At 36.6% G+C, this 16,874-nt stretch overlaps 1 long non-coding RNA gene across 1 annotated transcript; it reads right to left on the bottom strand.

Annotated features, from left to right (window-relative positions):
* Positions 1-352: 352 nt before the first annotated feature.
* On the bottom strand, positions 353-16,468 carry LOC127845602 (uncharacterized). Its single transcript, XR_008033277.1, has 3 exons — positions 16,286-16,468; positions 1,207-1,503; positions 353-755 (listed from the first exon to the last, which is right to left on the bottom strand). It is a non-coding gene; the product is annotated as an uncharacterized LOC127845602 (long non-coding RNA).
* Positions 16,469-16,874: the final 406 nt, after the last annotated feature.

The following is a 16,874-nucleotide window of genomic DNA, read 5'->3' as shown; positions in this document are numbered from 1 at the left end:
CGGAGAACATTTAATGTTAGTTATAACTTTTCAATAATTCAATGTTCAAAGTGATATTGTTATTGACCGATAAACCAACATACTGATTAAAAAGGAATATTTTATTAATTATTTGCATTTTATCTCACATGAGTAATATTTGCCTAAATGTTTTTCAAACTAGCTAGCTAGAAATCTATATACAATTGACGACGTTTATCAAAAAAAAACATTTATGAAATGGAAGTTTAAAAATAAAAACAAGATGTGTTTGTGAAACCCCCTATATGATGTTTGACCTTGTAGGATGACCTTGACCTTGTGAAGGATGACCTTGACCTTTCACCACTCAAAATGTGCAGCTCCATGAGATACACATGCATGCCGAATATCAAGTTGCTATCTTCAATATTGCAAAGTGTTCATAAAATAAGCTATTTGAGCAACATATATTTGACCTCTGACCTTGAAGGATGACCTTGACCTTTCACCACTCAAAATGTGCAGCTCCATGAGATGCACATGCATGCCAAATATCAAGTTGCTATCTTCAATATTGCAAAAGTATTCATAAAATGAGCAATTCTGGCCACATATATTTGACCTCTGACCTTGAAGGATGACCTTGACCTTTCACCACTCAAAATGTGCAGCTCCATGAGATGCACATGCATGCCAAATATCAAGTTGCTATCTTCAATATTGCAAAAGTATTTATAAAATAAGCGATTTGGGCCACATATATTTGACCTCTGACCTTGAAGGATGACCTTGACCTTAACCTTTCACCACTCAAAATGTGCAGCTCTATGAGATGCACATGCATGCCAAATATCAAGTTGCTATCTTCAATATTGCAAAAGTATTTATAAAATAAAGCGATTTGGGCCACATATATTTGACCTCTGACCTTGAAGGATGACCTTGACCTTTCACCACTCAAAATGTGCAGCTCCATGAGATGCACATGCATGCCAAATATCAAGTTGCTATCTTTAATATTGCAAAATTATTCATACAATGAGCAATTCTGGCCACATATATTTGACCTCTGACCTTGAAAGATGACCTTGACCTTTCACCACTCAAAATGTGCAGCTCCATGAGATGCACATGCATGCCAAATATCAAGTTGCTATCTTTAATATTGCAAAAGTATTTATAAAATAAGCGATTTGGGCCACATATATTTGACCTCTGACCTTGAAGGATGACCTTGACCTTGACCTTTACCACTCAAAATGTGCAGCTCCATGAGATACACATGCATGCCAAATATCAAGTTGCTATCTTCAATATTGCAAAAGTATTCATAAAATGAGCAATTCTGGCCACATATATTTGACCTCTGACCTTGAAGGATGACCTTGACCTTTCACCACTCAAAATGTGCAGCTCCATGAGATGCACATGCATGCCAAATATCAAGTTGCTATCTTCAATATTGCAAAAGTATTTATAAAATAAGCGATTTGGGCCACATATATTTGACCTCTGACCTTGAAGGATGACCTTGACCTTAACCTTTCACCACTCAAAATGTGCAGCTCTATGAGATGCACATGCATGCCAAATATCAAGTTGCTATCTTCAATATTGCAAAAGTATTTATAAAATAAAGCGATTTGGGCCACATATATTTGACCTCTGACCTTGAAGGATGACCTTGACCTTTCACCACTCAAAATGTGCAGCTCCATGAGATGCACATGCATGCCAAATATCAAGTTGCTATCTTTAATATTGCAAAATTATTCATACAATGAGCAATTCTGGCCACATATATTTGACCTCTGACCTTGAAAGATGACCTTGACCTTTCACCACTCAAAATGTGCAGCTCCATGAGATGCACATGCATGCCAAATATCAAGTTGCTATCTTTAATATTGCAAAAGTATTTATAAAATAAGCGATTTGGGCCACATATATTTGACCTCTGACCTTGAAGGATGACCTTGACCTTGACCTTTCACCACTCAAAATGTGCAGCTCCATGAAATGCACATGCATGCCAAATATCAAGTTGCTATCTTCAGTATTGCAAAAGTATTTATAAAATAAGCGATTTGGGCCACATATATTTGACCTCTGACCTTGAAGGATGACCTTGACCTTGACCTTTCACCACTCAAAATGTGCAGCTCTATGAGATGCACATGCATGCCAAATATCAAGTTGCTATCTTCAATATTGCAAAAGTACTCATAAAATGAGCGATATTGGCCACATATATTTGACCTCTGACCTTGAAGGATGACCTTGACCTTTCACCACTCAAAATGTGCAGCTTCATGAGATACACATGCATGCCAAATATGAAGTTGCTATCTTCAATATAGCAAAAGTTATTGCAAAATGTTAAAGTTGGCGCAAGCACACAGACAGACCAACAGACAGACCAACAGACAGGGCAAAAACAATATGTCCCCCACTACTATAGTGGGGGACATAATAAAAAATGCAAGTTTTATCAGATATTCGTAATCATTTCCAATATAATTGAGTGACTGAGCAATGTGGATGAATGAATATAACGGATGGAACGAACACTTGACTACACTTGAATTATGATTTATCTTTCATTATTTTATGCACTTAAAATTAGCCTTAATGCGTATTTATAAGAATTTATAGACAGTGTCCCTCCCCAAAATCAAGGAATTGCACAGTTACTTGTTATTCATTTGTGTAATGGTTTACAATAATTTTGTGGTAGAATATTTGAGAAAAACATTAGAAACGAAACTTGTCAGTGATCAAATTTTCCATATGGTTATGGAAATTATCGAATGTCGGTTTCCGAAAAACACGTCGCGGTTTCAAAAAATATGATGGTTGTGCCCAAAGATTTTGGTGTTAATGAACATTACTGGTTTATATTTTAATAATTTCGATTCTCATTTGATTAATAGGTGATTTCAAGGCTGATAAACTTGAAATATGCAAGCTATTTTTTCGTTTTGCATATGTCTGTCGATACATCTGTACAATCGGTAATTTCCGTAACCACTTGTTAAATTGTAGCAGACATAAGTTTAAATAAAAATTCTTATGTTTTACACAAATATTCTACCTCTTTCTTGCTAAACACTAATACATGAATGATTTAAAAGTAATATTGCATTGTTTTCAGCCAGGAACACTGTCTATAACCGCGAAAAAAAACATAACAAACTTTTTGATTTACGATATTTACTTTTTAAATAGCTTGCATGCGGCATGGCATTGCATGTTCTGCAAGATAAATATCTCGACTTTATTCATTGGATGATTTTTTTTCATCAAATCAGAAAATAGCTTTTAAACGTAATTTAGACCCATGTTTAAAAGCGAGATACACTACGCAACCCGTGATTTTTGCCGCGATCCCGCATCACCCCAATCGATGCAACGTGACAAATTTCGGTGATTCCGAGCGACAAGAAAATTTGGGTGATGTCTCGGCAACCGTTGCGCGATGTATCTCCCTGTTACGCAATCAGCGCGAATCACCGCGAACCGCCGTGGTTCACCTTTTTAAGAGATTTACATTAAGGGTTTCACTACATTACATGTTCATGTAACATATATGTATATACTTACATTATACATTGCAATAATAAATCTTTTGTTGTTATCCCCACGCTTTTTGAAAAAAAGGTGGGGATATTGTGGTTATCTCCGCCGTCCGTCCGTCTGTCCGTCCGTCCGTCTGTCTGTCCGTCCTGGCCACTATCTCCTCCTACACTAAAAGCACTAGAACCTTGAAACTTACACACATGGTAGCTATGAGCATATGTGCGACCCTGCACTATTTGGAATTTTGATCTGACCCCTGGGTCAAAACTTATAGCGGTTGGGGTGGGGCCGCGTCAGAAATTATCACTCATTTTTTTAGGTTATTTTACATTTACTTCTTTATTTCTACACCGATTCACTTCAAATTGATAATGGACCTCTCTTATGACAATACGGTCAATCTCAACCATGCATGGCCCCATTCCCAACCCTGGGGCGCCCCACCCACATAGGCCACACCCACCAAAAATTTCCATTTACTATAATTTTTTCATTTCTACACAGATTCACTTCAAATTGATACTGAACTTTTGTTATGACATTAGGGTCAATCTCAACTATGCATGGCCCCAATCCCAACCCTGGGGCGCCCGCCCACATAGGCCACACCCACCAAAAAATTCCATTTACTATAATTTTTTCATTTCTACACGGATTCACTTCAAATTGATACTGGACCTCTCTTATGACAATACTGTCAATCTCAACCATGCATGGCCCCATTCCCAACCCCGGGGCGCCCCGCCCACATAGGCCACACCCACCAAAAATTTCCATTTACTATAATTTTTTCATTTCTACACGGATTCACTTCAAATTGATACTGAACTTCTCTTATGACAATACAGTCAATCTCAACTATGCATGGCCCCATTACCAACCCTGGGGCGCCCCGCCCACATAGACCACACCCACCCAAAATTGCCTTTTACTATAATTTCTTCATTTCTACACCAATTCACTTCAAATTGATACTGAACCTCTCTTATGACAATACGGTCAATCTCAACTATGCATGGCCCCGTTACCAACCCTGGGGCCCCGCCCACATAGACCACACCCACCCAAAATTGCCTTTACTATAATTTCTTCATTTCTACACCGATTCACTTCAAATTGATATTGAACTTCTCTTATGACAATACAGTCAATCTCAACTATGCATGGCCCCATTACCAACCCTGGGGCGCCCCGCCCACATAGACCACACCCACCCAAAATTGCCTTTTACTATAATTTCTTCATTTCTACACCGATTCACTTCAAATTGATACTGAACCTCTCTTATGACAATACGGTCAATCTCAACTATGCATGGCCCCATTACCAACCCTGGGGCCCCGCCCACATAGACCACACCCACCCAAAATTGCCTTTACTATAATTTCTTCATTTCTACACCGATTCACTTCAAATTGATATTGAACTTCTCTTATGACAATACAGTCAATCTCAACTATGCATGGCCCCATTACCAACCCTGGGGCGCCCCGCCCACATAGACCACACCCACCCAAAATTGCCTTTTACTATAATTTCTTCATTTCTACACCGATTCACTTCAAATTGATACTGAACCTCTCTTATGACAATACGGTCAATCTCAACTATGCATGGCCCCATTACCAACCCTGGGGCCCCGCCCACATAGACCACACCCGCCCAAAATTGCCTTTTACTATAATTTCTTCATTTCTACACCGATTCACTTCAAATTGATACTGAACTTCTCTTATGACAATACGGTCAATGTCAACTATGCATGGCACAATTACCAACCCTGGGGCGCCCTGCCCACATATGTCACACCCACCCAAAATTGCCTTTTACTATAACTTCTTCATTTCTACACCGATTCACTTCAAATTGATACTGAACCTCTCTTATGACAATACGGTCAATCTCAACTATGCATGGCCCCATTACCAACCCTGGGGCCCCGCCCACATAGACCACACCCGCCCAAAATTGCCTTTTACTATAATTTCTTCATTTCTACACCGATTCACTTCAAATTGATACTGAACTTCTCTTATGACAATACGGTCAATCTCAACTATGCATGGCACAATTACCAACCCTGGGGGGCCCTGCCCACATATGTCACACCCACCCAAAATTGCCTTTTACTATAACTTCTTCATTTCTACACCAATTCACTTCTAATTGATGATGAACTTCTCTTATGACAATACGGTCAATCTCAGCTATGCATGGCCCCATTACCAACCCTGGGGCACACCTAGGTCAAATATTCGGCGTGGGGATACGCGTCGGCCTCTGCCGCGCCATTTCTAGTTGTTGTATGCAATGGGCGTATTAGCTAAAATACTCATGTTCCGACATGAACGTGATGAAGTAATGTCGGAAGCTTTAACGGCTCCAAATTAATATAACAGCGCAGAAGAATGATCATGCAATAATTATTTAACATAACATGTAAACATTATTTAACTATATGCATTAGCAGAATGTTTATTAAAACTTACAATCAATTATATTCCAGGCCCGAATACACTACCACTGTTCAAATTCCATATTGTTGAAATATACATATGTAGGGTAGCACTGTGTAAATTGAAAGTTGCATAGTGTTTCGTCATTGGTCGGTTATAAATACCTTGTTTCTCTACATGGTATTTGATTTTGACGAAACTAATAATTTTGGTAATTTACAAGAAATATGATATAAGTTTTCCATTTAAACTTTGATCTTACCGTGTGTGTTTATTGACGTTATTAATTATGTTAATACTTATTTTTGCATTTCATTAAGAATTATAACGTGTAGCCCTTTTGTTAACAGTGTTTAGCAAAATATTCGCACCTTAAGACACGGAAAATTGTTTAAGTAACACTTTCATTTAAAGGTTAAATGTAATCGGTAGATTACATCTAATTATTTGGACTAAAATATGCTTTACTTATTTATTTTCTGTTTCAGGCTCCTATACGGATAACTCGTGTTACTCGCGTTACTTTCCGAGCGTTGTACATACATTCACAATGCTTGATAAGCCGGAAATCGGAAATACATTACTGTTCTATTTTTAAGTAAACGTTATTATGACATTGTGCTATATAATTTGTTGTTATTACATCATTGCCTATATATTAAAACCGTTAAACATTGTGTTTGTTTTGCTGAAAAAAAAACACGAGTTTATCAACGTAGCACTTAGCGTTCGCAGAGTTCAATAAATTTATGATGATGTATAATGTACATGCATTTCTCTGGGTTTTCACGCCAAAAACAAAAACCCTCAACATTTAATTATTTAGTGTGTACTGTACAGCGGGTGATAGTGTTTGTTCAAGTGTCTAATTGGCACTCTTTGTACGTGTTCAAACTGTGAAAAGATGTGACAATCACAGAAACAACAGGATGGCGCTGCCAATTAAGTGCGATAATGGATCAAAGGGCATTGAAAAAAAAAATAACAGTTTGGATATATTTTTCGGCGTTTACTCAGATGGTCTCTCACAACAAAAAAACTATACAAGTCAAGGTATTATGTCTTACTTCTATCAGTAACAATACGGATACGGCGTGTTTGATTTGAATGACTTTAAAAGAAATATCAAATTGTTGGCGATATAACTGTTTTAAAAATACCAAAGAAACATTTAACCGAAATCAACAGAATTCAATGTTCTCTGCGCTACACAGTTTGTATAAAAAAATCAATACTTGCACACTCGTATACCTTGACGTTGTGCATTGCCGCATAATTTTCGCGCTCTTTTGTCGGGAAATATACATGACGACTATATTGAAAGCATTTGTAAACGTCGTGTTAACATTAAAACATCGGAAGTGTGTTTCGGATTATAAATTTGTATTCTCATTTGGGAATTTAACGGAACATTTATACTTATGGTATATTTGTTTTGAATTGTATATTAATTTGTTACAACGCTTTACGTGTGAAAAAAATGTTTTGATAATATTATGCATTAATAGCACAATTCCCAGGAGGAAAACGTTTTTTACATGAAGGCGTATGACGCAATAAAACGTTTTTTTTGTAAGATCGTATTGTATCAATCTAAATTTAAATACGCTCGTCCAATGAAAGCTGTGTCCCACATTATGCGCTGTACTCTTTACACTTCTGAAAAATGGCGTAGTCATATGGTTGTTTTAATGAAATTCTCAAACATATTTACCGACATAAATGTTCAAGATTATTTTTTTGATGTTGGATTATCGGATAATTGTGAACATTAGAAGCGTTATGTACATGTATAAAGTTATCGATACGATTCGGTTTCTATGCATGAATTGGCGAGTCATCGTTGTCACTGCGATCACGGCGAATTGCGGCGAATGGCAGCGAATCACCACAACATTGAGGGGATTTAGCGCGAAGATTATCTTGCTCTCGCGTGACGTCGGAGTGACGAGTCACGTGAAATCGCGGTGATTTTCCACCCAAAAAGCAAAATGCCCGCCTTGACTTAGCAAATTAGGCAAAAATCACGGGTCGCGTAGTGTAATTAAGTACCACTTTTTATACACTGTCAAATTGTGACATAACGAGTTGCCTCCCTTGTTGGTTCATGCTACCTCCGCAATATAGAGATATGAGGATAGCAGCAATAAATTGTATTCGGCAACATTTGTGAACAATACGTTAGTCAGTTGTTGTTCGGCGACGACTCGGACAAGCTTGATCAGCACTCGTACGACATTATTGCTAAATGACATTGTAATCTTATTGGCTTTATTGGAAAAATTTAGTTATTTTTGGGGAAATTTTGGTCAGATTTTTGGGAAAAAAAGTAAATTTAAAGCAATTGGGAAGCAGCCGAATATTGGCGGTAATTTTGGGCAAAAAAAATCACTGAGCTGATAAACAGATGGCCGTAAAACAGTGACCGTTGTTTCGCGTCGAGTTCTTTCTTGCAAAACGCATGACCTATCTTTTTTATTGTTTAAATCATTGCGGCTTGGAATGCTCTTTAAGAAAAGGTATGTTTATATGGGTCTCTATTTGCGAAAGTTTGACTTTATTTTTTGTTAAAGTTATTGCTTTTATATTGAATTTGTGTAGAAAATCTTTTAGTATATTGTGACCTTTAGAAATTCACGGTCTTGCAATTCTCACGCTTCACCGGTTATCTATTTTGCTGCAATTTCTAACAAATTAAAATAAAACAAGGAAGTAGCAACTGTCATAAACTCATCACTCACCTTTCTTTTGATTTATCCGATCATTTATCAACCGTAAAATGCACGTATTATTAACACTAAACGAGTTATTTCGCACAATGATTTCCCACTCATCGTCAGCGCCATTTTGAAAAATTCGACAGGTTATATTACACTAATTCCATTTCCCACAGGGTCCCATTATAAAACTGCCAACTTTCAAAGCATTTTTCTTGTATCTCCTATATATAAAAAAAATGTTCAAGACTGGTATCATTTTAAAGATAAAGCTGTCCTCTTTCAATAAATGCAGTAAAAAATATATGGTCTCTCAACTTCTAAGAAATTAAAATTCGCCCAAAGGAAAGCACCCTTGGAAAATAGAGTTTTGAAGGTGAAATTTCGACAAAAGCGCCGCACTTCAATCAGCGCACCCCAACCATTCATCTTTCAACGTAATCCCCACTGAAATGCGCCAAAATGTTGCAAACACACATAGGATGCAGGAATAAATTACAAAAAAGCATGGGTGCGATCGCTAAATCGCTTTTAATACCGAAGAGAAAAGGAACTCTTTTGAAAAAGGCACTACAATTTTGTAAATTGGTTGCATGTCAATGAAATATATAGAGAATACTAGGTTAGCGTTGAATAGCGAGAAGTTGCGAGGCTTAGAACACCGAGAGCGCGAGCCTCTGGCTAGCAAAATATTATTTTATTCAACGAATTCAATAACTTTAGTATGGAACTTAATTTAATGTTCTAAAACATTTGTTCATGATTATTAAATACATGTGGGTTTTTGTTTGTTTGTGAAAAATAGTTGTTGGTTCTATTGTTTTAGACTAAAAATAACGAAATACAGAATGCAAATTTTATTTTAAATTGGTTTGAACAAACATAGTAAACATTAATGACGTAAAGATATTGACCGACAACATAATATCGGACATAGAGGATTTTACATGTTTTTTTTTTCATATTGAATTTATTAAACGAGTTCGATACACTGATAAATTGATTGCGAGGCTCTGCCGAGCATTTTATAATTTTATTCAACGAGTTTATTAAATTCAATGTCAAAAGACACTCATGTATTATTCTTTTTATCACATGTTCAATCTTATTGCTTATAAATATTGACATTAAGTCTTTCTTTTCCCTATATTAACGCGGCAAATCGAATCGACGTCCGTGCACTAAGAGAGACGTCACGTAAAAGTGTTATGACACGAGTTTATTATGAAAATAAAACGTAATGACTATTAAACTCCCACGACGTCAAGCATGTGATAAAATACAATATCGGAGACGTAACGAAACGCATGATGAACGTTTATTAAGAATAAGATACTGTTTTATCAATAAAAAGATAGAAGCTAGCATCTATTTATTAAATTTTCATACCTCTTTGTAGAGGAGTTCTTGGAGAATATTCGACTGGGCTTAATTTACTTATTTTAACTTCTTTAAAGACATGCTTCATTTCTTTTCACTACCGTAACAACTGGTCACTACCGTAACATTAACTTGACTTCCGTAACGGCATCAGTTTAACTGAATAGTGACAAATGATTGCATACATCACCTCGAAAAGTAATTGACTTCAATAAACAAAGTCATATGTAAGTATATGCCAAAGTGTGACCGGTGCTTTGCAATATATGGAATTTTAAAGAAAATTATAAAGACAGACTTTTTCACTTATTGTACATTGTTGTCATTTAATGGTTAGATTTTCAAGTTTTAATAATAATCTGGTTGAAGTAAGGTATAGACAAAAAGTACTTAAGACGTTAATTGGACTGATATCAAACATCGATATGAAAACAATTATTATTGCAAACACATATGAATTTTAATTAATGTTACGGTAGTGACAAAATGTAAACATTACTGTGAATTTATTTGATAGTCAGCAATAATATTGAAATGTTATCGTTGCAGTTGTTATTTTTCCACAGATAAAGAGTACACATATTAAATAACACAAATAAATTTATTACTTCTAAAACTTGGATTTTTATGCCCCCGGATTGAATGATCGGGAATTATGTTGTTTTTGGCCTGTCTGTCTGTCATTCTGTACGTCATTCTGTCCTTAAACTTTACCTTTGTCGTAACTTTTGCAATATTGAAGATAGCAACTTGATATTTGGCATGCATGTGTATCTCATGGAGCTGCACATTTTGAGTGATGAAAGGTCAATGCCAATGTCATCCTTCAAGGTCAAATGTCAAATATATGGCTTCGAAGAGGCGCAATAGGGGGCATTGTGTTTCACAAACAAAGCTCTTGTTCCTTTGTTATGTTTAAAAAAGGACATTTTCTGTAGAATGGCTCTTAAATGTAGTCACTTTCATTATCAATGCATACAGGCACACATATTTAAATGCAAAAGAATAACACTAGTGGTGTCAATAGACTCAATACACAACAAACACAGTATAATACATGCAAACAAAGATGACATGATATATAAAATCATAATAACAATTAACAAAAATATTAACCATGAAAGAGAGTGGGTGTCACTGTTTATTTAAAATCAATCCTAAAAGTTTGAAAAGATTTCAGTATTATAAAAGGAACTAAAAGCAATAATCAAATAATAACTCGTACTATTCATGTATTTAATAACATCTTATTAACAAACACTTGACAAATGTCATTTTATTACGCATACAACAATACAAGCATTGATGGAATTGCCTTAAATTCCTTATTTTTTATCAATGATCACATTTGTGAATTTAGGCTATAAGATTGTGGAAAAAGAATAGATTATGTGTGTGCGCACATGAACCGCACACAAATAGGCAAAACAAAACAATTTATTAGGGGTACAACTGACTTCCTGGATATCTTCTCACTGAAATAATGCAGTAGGTGGTTTTCAAATGGAAAACCATTTTGTTGAAAAGCGGGTGTATTACGTTCTGGGTTTGGGCAAGCAGAACAGTGCAGGAATGAAACAACTTAACTTTTTCTGTAGAATTAATGGTCACGAATAATCACTTTTGCACATTTGAACTCTTCATGATTTTACTCAAGGACTGAATTTTTCATGCTTGTTGTTGACACTTTACTGAACATGGGGAAAAATGTCTTGTCTCTTTATTGGGAGTTGGTGTTGGTTTTAGCTCACCTAAGCACAATTTGCTAATGGTGAGCTTTTATGGTCGCTTTTTGTCCGTTGTGCGTCGTGCGGCATCAACAGTTGCCTTGTTAACACTATAGAGGACACATTTATAGTATATTCTTAATGAAATTTGGTCAGATCATTTGTCTCTGCGATATCTTGGACGAGTTCGAAAATGGTTACAGTTGCTTGAAAAACATTGCCGCCAGGGGGCGGGCCATTTTTCCTAATATGACTATATATTTCTATAGTAAAACCTTGTTAACACTATAGAGGCCACATTTATTGTCTGATTTTTATGAACTTTCGTCAGAAGATTTGTCCAAATGATATTTTGGACGAGTTCGAAAATGATTCCGGTTGGTTGAAAAACAGGACCCCCAGGGGGCGGAGCATTTTTCGTTATATGGCTAATTGTGAAACCTTATTAACACTCTAGAGGCCACATTAATTGTCGAATCATCATGAAACTGGGTCACAATATTTGTCCCAATGATATCTTGGACGAGTTCGAATCTTCCAGTTGGCTGAAAAACATGGCCACCAGCGGGGTGTTTTTCCTTAAATGGCTATATATGGCTATTATAAAACCTTGTTTAAACTCTTCAAGCCACATTCATTGTCCGGTCTTCATGAAACTTGGTCACAATATTTGTCCCAATGATATCTTGGACGAGTTCGAATCTTCCAGTTGGCTGAAAAACATGGCCACCAGCGGGGTGTTTTTCCTTAAATGGCTATATATGGCTATTATAAAACCTTGTTTAAACTCTTCAAGCCACATTCATCGTCCGGTCTTCATGAAACTTAGTCACAATATTTGTCCCAATGATATCTTGAACGAGTTCGAAAATGGTTCAAGTTGCAAACCATATGGCGGGGCATTTTTCCTAATATGGCTTTATTAAAACCATGTTTACACCAAAGAGGCCAAATGTATGGTCCGATCTTCATCAAACTTGGCAGAACATACGTCTCAATGACATCTTTACTGAGTTCCAAAATGATTCTGGTCTGTTGAAAAATATTGCAACCAGAGTCGAGGCCTTTTGCCTTATATGGCTACATATGGCTATAGTAAAACCTTGTTTACACTCTAGATGCCACATATATTGTCCCATTTTCATGAATCTTACTCAGAAGATCTGTCTCAATAATATCTTGGACGAATTGGTTGAAAAACATGGCCACCAGGGGGCGGGCTTTTTCCGTATATGGCTATAGTAAAAACGTGTTAACACTCTAAAAATTACATTTATTGTCCAATCGTTATGAAACTTGGTCAGAACATTTGTTCTAATGCTTTCTTGGATGAGTTCGAAAATGGTTCCGGTTTCTTGAAAATATGGCCTCAATGGGGCGGGCACTTTTTTCTATGGCTTTATACTACTTTAGTTAAACGTTGTTAACACTCTAGAGGCCACATTCATTGTCCGACCTTAATGAAACTTTGTCACAAGATTTGTCCCAATGATATCTTGGACGAGTTTGAAAATAGTTCCGGTTGGTTGAAAAACATGACCGCCAGGAGATGGGGGGCTGAGCATTTTTCCTTTTATGGCTATAGTAAAAACTTGTTAACACTCGTAAAGTCACATTTATTGTCAAATCTTCATAATACTTGGTCAGAAATGTTGCTGTAATGCTATCTTGAATCAGTTAAATCATAGTTCCTGTCTGTTGAAAAACATAGCCGCCAGGGATCGGGGAATGTATCCTAATATGCTATTGTAAAACCTTGTTAGCACTCTAAAAGTTACGTTTATAGTTTACTCTGCATGAAACCTGGTCAGAAGATTTGTTCTTATGATAACTGGGGCTGCATTGAGAAGGTCAGTTCCTTTGTATCTCACCTGAGCGACTTTGGGTCTTTCAGGCCCTCTAGTTTTGAATAAATGTCCAGGATGTTTCCAGAAAATACACATCATAGCATATCATCTAGAACTGACAGTGCCATGGGAAGAGCGAATGGAGGAAGAACACGAGAGAAAGAAGGTCAACTACCAGCCACTACTTGATGCTTGCCAACGACAAGGATGAGATAATTGAAACCTCCCAGTGGAGGTTGACAGTCGGGGCTTCGCAGGGCATTCAGTCGTGAAGGCCTACAGAGTACTTAGCAAGGAGACGGGCAATAGCAGATGTCTGCAGGCAAGCACAATCAGCTTCAAAATGGTTATGGCAGATGAGAGAGCAGCAGTGGACAGCTTATCAGTGTCTGGTCGAGGTTTGACTTGTCCTGTGACTTGTACTTAAATTAATCCTCTCCTCTCAGGTATGTCTGACTAACCATTTAACAGATTTAAGCCATCTCTCTCTATATATATATATACCGAATTTACTGGTAGAAACCACATTAAGCGATAGTTCGCCTGTCAACTTTATATACATCTAAATACTGGCTACATATCTTACCTAAGACAGGACAAACTAGCAAAATCGGGAACTGGCTACTTACTTAATTGCGCTCTCGCCGGTAAAATTGATGTTGACATATGATGTTCATTATACGACTATTTTCTACTACGTCATAAGCGAGATACTAAGCGAGGAACTCATATTCTCATCTGGTAACGATCAAAAAGCAATTAGCGTGGGCAACTTAATTACAGTTCATTAAGTCCAACCTGTGTTAGCGGTCACCTCTATTAAGCAAAAACCTTTCATAAGCAGGCATTATTTTAATATCCGAAATGACCTTTTATAGTGCAAATGCACCTCTATTAAGAAGCCACCTGCTGTAAGTGGTCAGTTCTGCTGCCTCCCATATGTGGTCGCTTAACACAGATTCAACTGTTTATGCATTGTTGTGTACACCCTATGTTGAATAATACGTGACACGTTTAAGTCCATTTTTATTCTTGAAATACAGCACTTAAAGTAGTTATTCTAAAATGCGCATTTTAATTGATGTGTCACTTTGAATGTTTTGATAATGTGACTTAAAATCACATTATTTGGTACGGACTTCTTTCCGAGCCGAACACAGAGGTGAATGTTATGTTACCATCGTGCAAGAGATTGCTTTAGAGAGCACATCGTTTACAAATTAGAAGGCATCAGATGTCAAGAGGAGCGCGGTGTCGTATTACGTCAAAGTCGAATAATGTTTACTCTTACTGACGTATGTAGATCATATCGTTTGATTATTTCTGATTAAACTTCTTTTCGCATTATGAATCTTGTTTTTAGCTATAATATTTTAATTGTAATTGGCTTTTTGATTTTTATCCAATTTAAACAAATTAACTTTTACTTTTGTGTGGGGCTATAGATGGGCATAGACAACCAAGCTTTGTACATAATTCCCTCCTCTTACAACCTTATTCCTGCTTCTGACGATAATCTGAATGATAAACTCAATTTAACTATCTCTAAAGCTTTTTGATAAAGCAAGATATGTACTTTATACTTGATCTGGTTTCATTTTATCGGGTCTGGTTATTCTGAATCCAGAACTTATATTAATCAAATATATAGCGAACATTGAATACACGATTGCATATTGGGTATTTGAATTTTAGCGAATACCGAGCCAAATTCGAACTTGAACGAATATCATGCCAAGGTCGAATAATCATCTGTAAATTGGACATTTGAACTTAAGCACATATCAGGCCATAGACGAATACATAGCTTGCTATCGGACATTCGAACTTGAGCAAATATCAAGCTAAGTTCGGATACCATGCTGGGTATTGGGTATTCAAACTATTGCAAATATTGAGCCAAGGTCGTATACCCTGCTGGGTATTGAAGTGGAAGAAACTTCCTGTTCGGGGAAATTAGGGGAATCCCCATATTGGTTTCCTAATCGGGAAACTCATTGACAAACTTTGCATTTTTATTCTCGATCGGGACATAAAAAAGCAATTTTATTGTGGGTTCAGAAAATGGGCTTGGGGTAAACTTTAATATACAAAAAATCAACACTTTCTTTCTGTAGAGGACTTACATATCTAATTTTTTACCGTGCAAATTGTTTTTAAGGCCCTGGTTTTCTTTCAATATAGTTCCAAAATTTGTATAATCTACGTAAACATGGTAAAATCAGTGGTTTCCGGAATTAGAAAACCAAATTTCCCTATCGGGAAACTATCGGAATTGACAGTTTCAGTGGTTTCCTGATTGGGAAAAATAGTTTCCTAATCAGGAAAAAGTACATATGTATCCAGTCAATGTATACATGCATAATTTCTAGACATAAACACAAACATGGCATCAAAAGTTGAAGGCGGCCAATTTCCTTAACAATGTGACACCAGCTCTATGCATGCATACTGGAAAATTTAGCCTACTCAGAAAATTGTCCAAACAACTAACATCAGAAAAGAACGAAAGTCCATTAGTACCACTAAAAATTATTTAAAAAAACACGATATGTTTGTGAAACACTATGTCCCCATATATTTAGTATTTGACCTTGAAGGATGACCTTGACCTTGACCTTTCACTTCTCAAAATGTGCAGCTCCATGAGATACACATGCATGCCAAATATCAAGTTGCTATCTTCAATATTGCAAAAGTGTACATTAAATGAGCGATTTTGACCCATATATATGACCTTTAACCTTGAAGGATGACATTGACCTTGACCTTTCAGCACTGAAAATGTGCAGCTCCATGAGATACACATGCATGCCATATATGAAGTTGCGTAAATATCTTCAATATTGCAAAAGTTATGGCAAATGTTAAAGTTTGACGCAAACAAACAAACACACACACAAACAAAAAAGCAACAAACCAACAGACTGGGCAAAAACAATATGTCCCCCAATATAGTGGTCGGGGACATAAAAATAGTTCGAAGTCGTATTAACGCAAATAAAGGCGTAACTACGATAACAAACACGTATTAACGCAAATAAAGGCGTAACTACGATAACAAGCACGTAATAACGCAAAGAAATGCAATATAATGCTAATAAACGCGTAATAACGCAAAAAGGCGTAATAACGCCAAACTGAAAGGCGTACAAACGCTTAAAAGGCGTAATAACGCTAGAACGCTAAAACTGGTGCTATAACGCC

This window comes from Dreissena polymorpha, chromosome 9 (assembly GCF_020536995.1).
Source record: "Dreissena polymorpha isolate Duluth1 chromosome 9, UMN_Dpol_1.0, whole genome shotgun sequence".
In the NCBI taxonomy this organism is placed as follows: domain Eukaryota; kingdom Metazoa; phylum Mollusca; class Bivalvia; order Myida; family Dreissenidae; genus Dreissena; species Dreissena polymorpha.
This window is presented reverse-complemented; position numbering and strand designations above follow the sequence as displayed.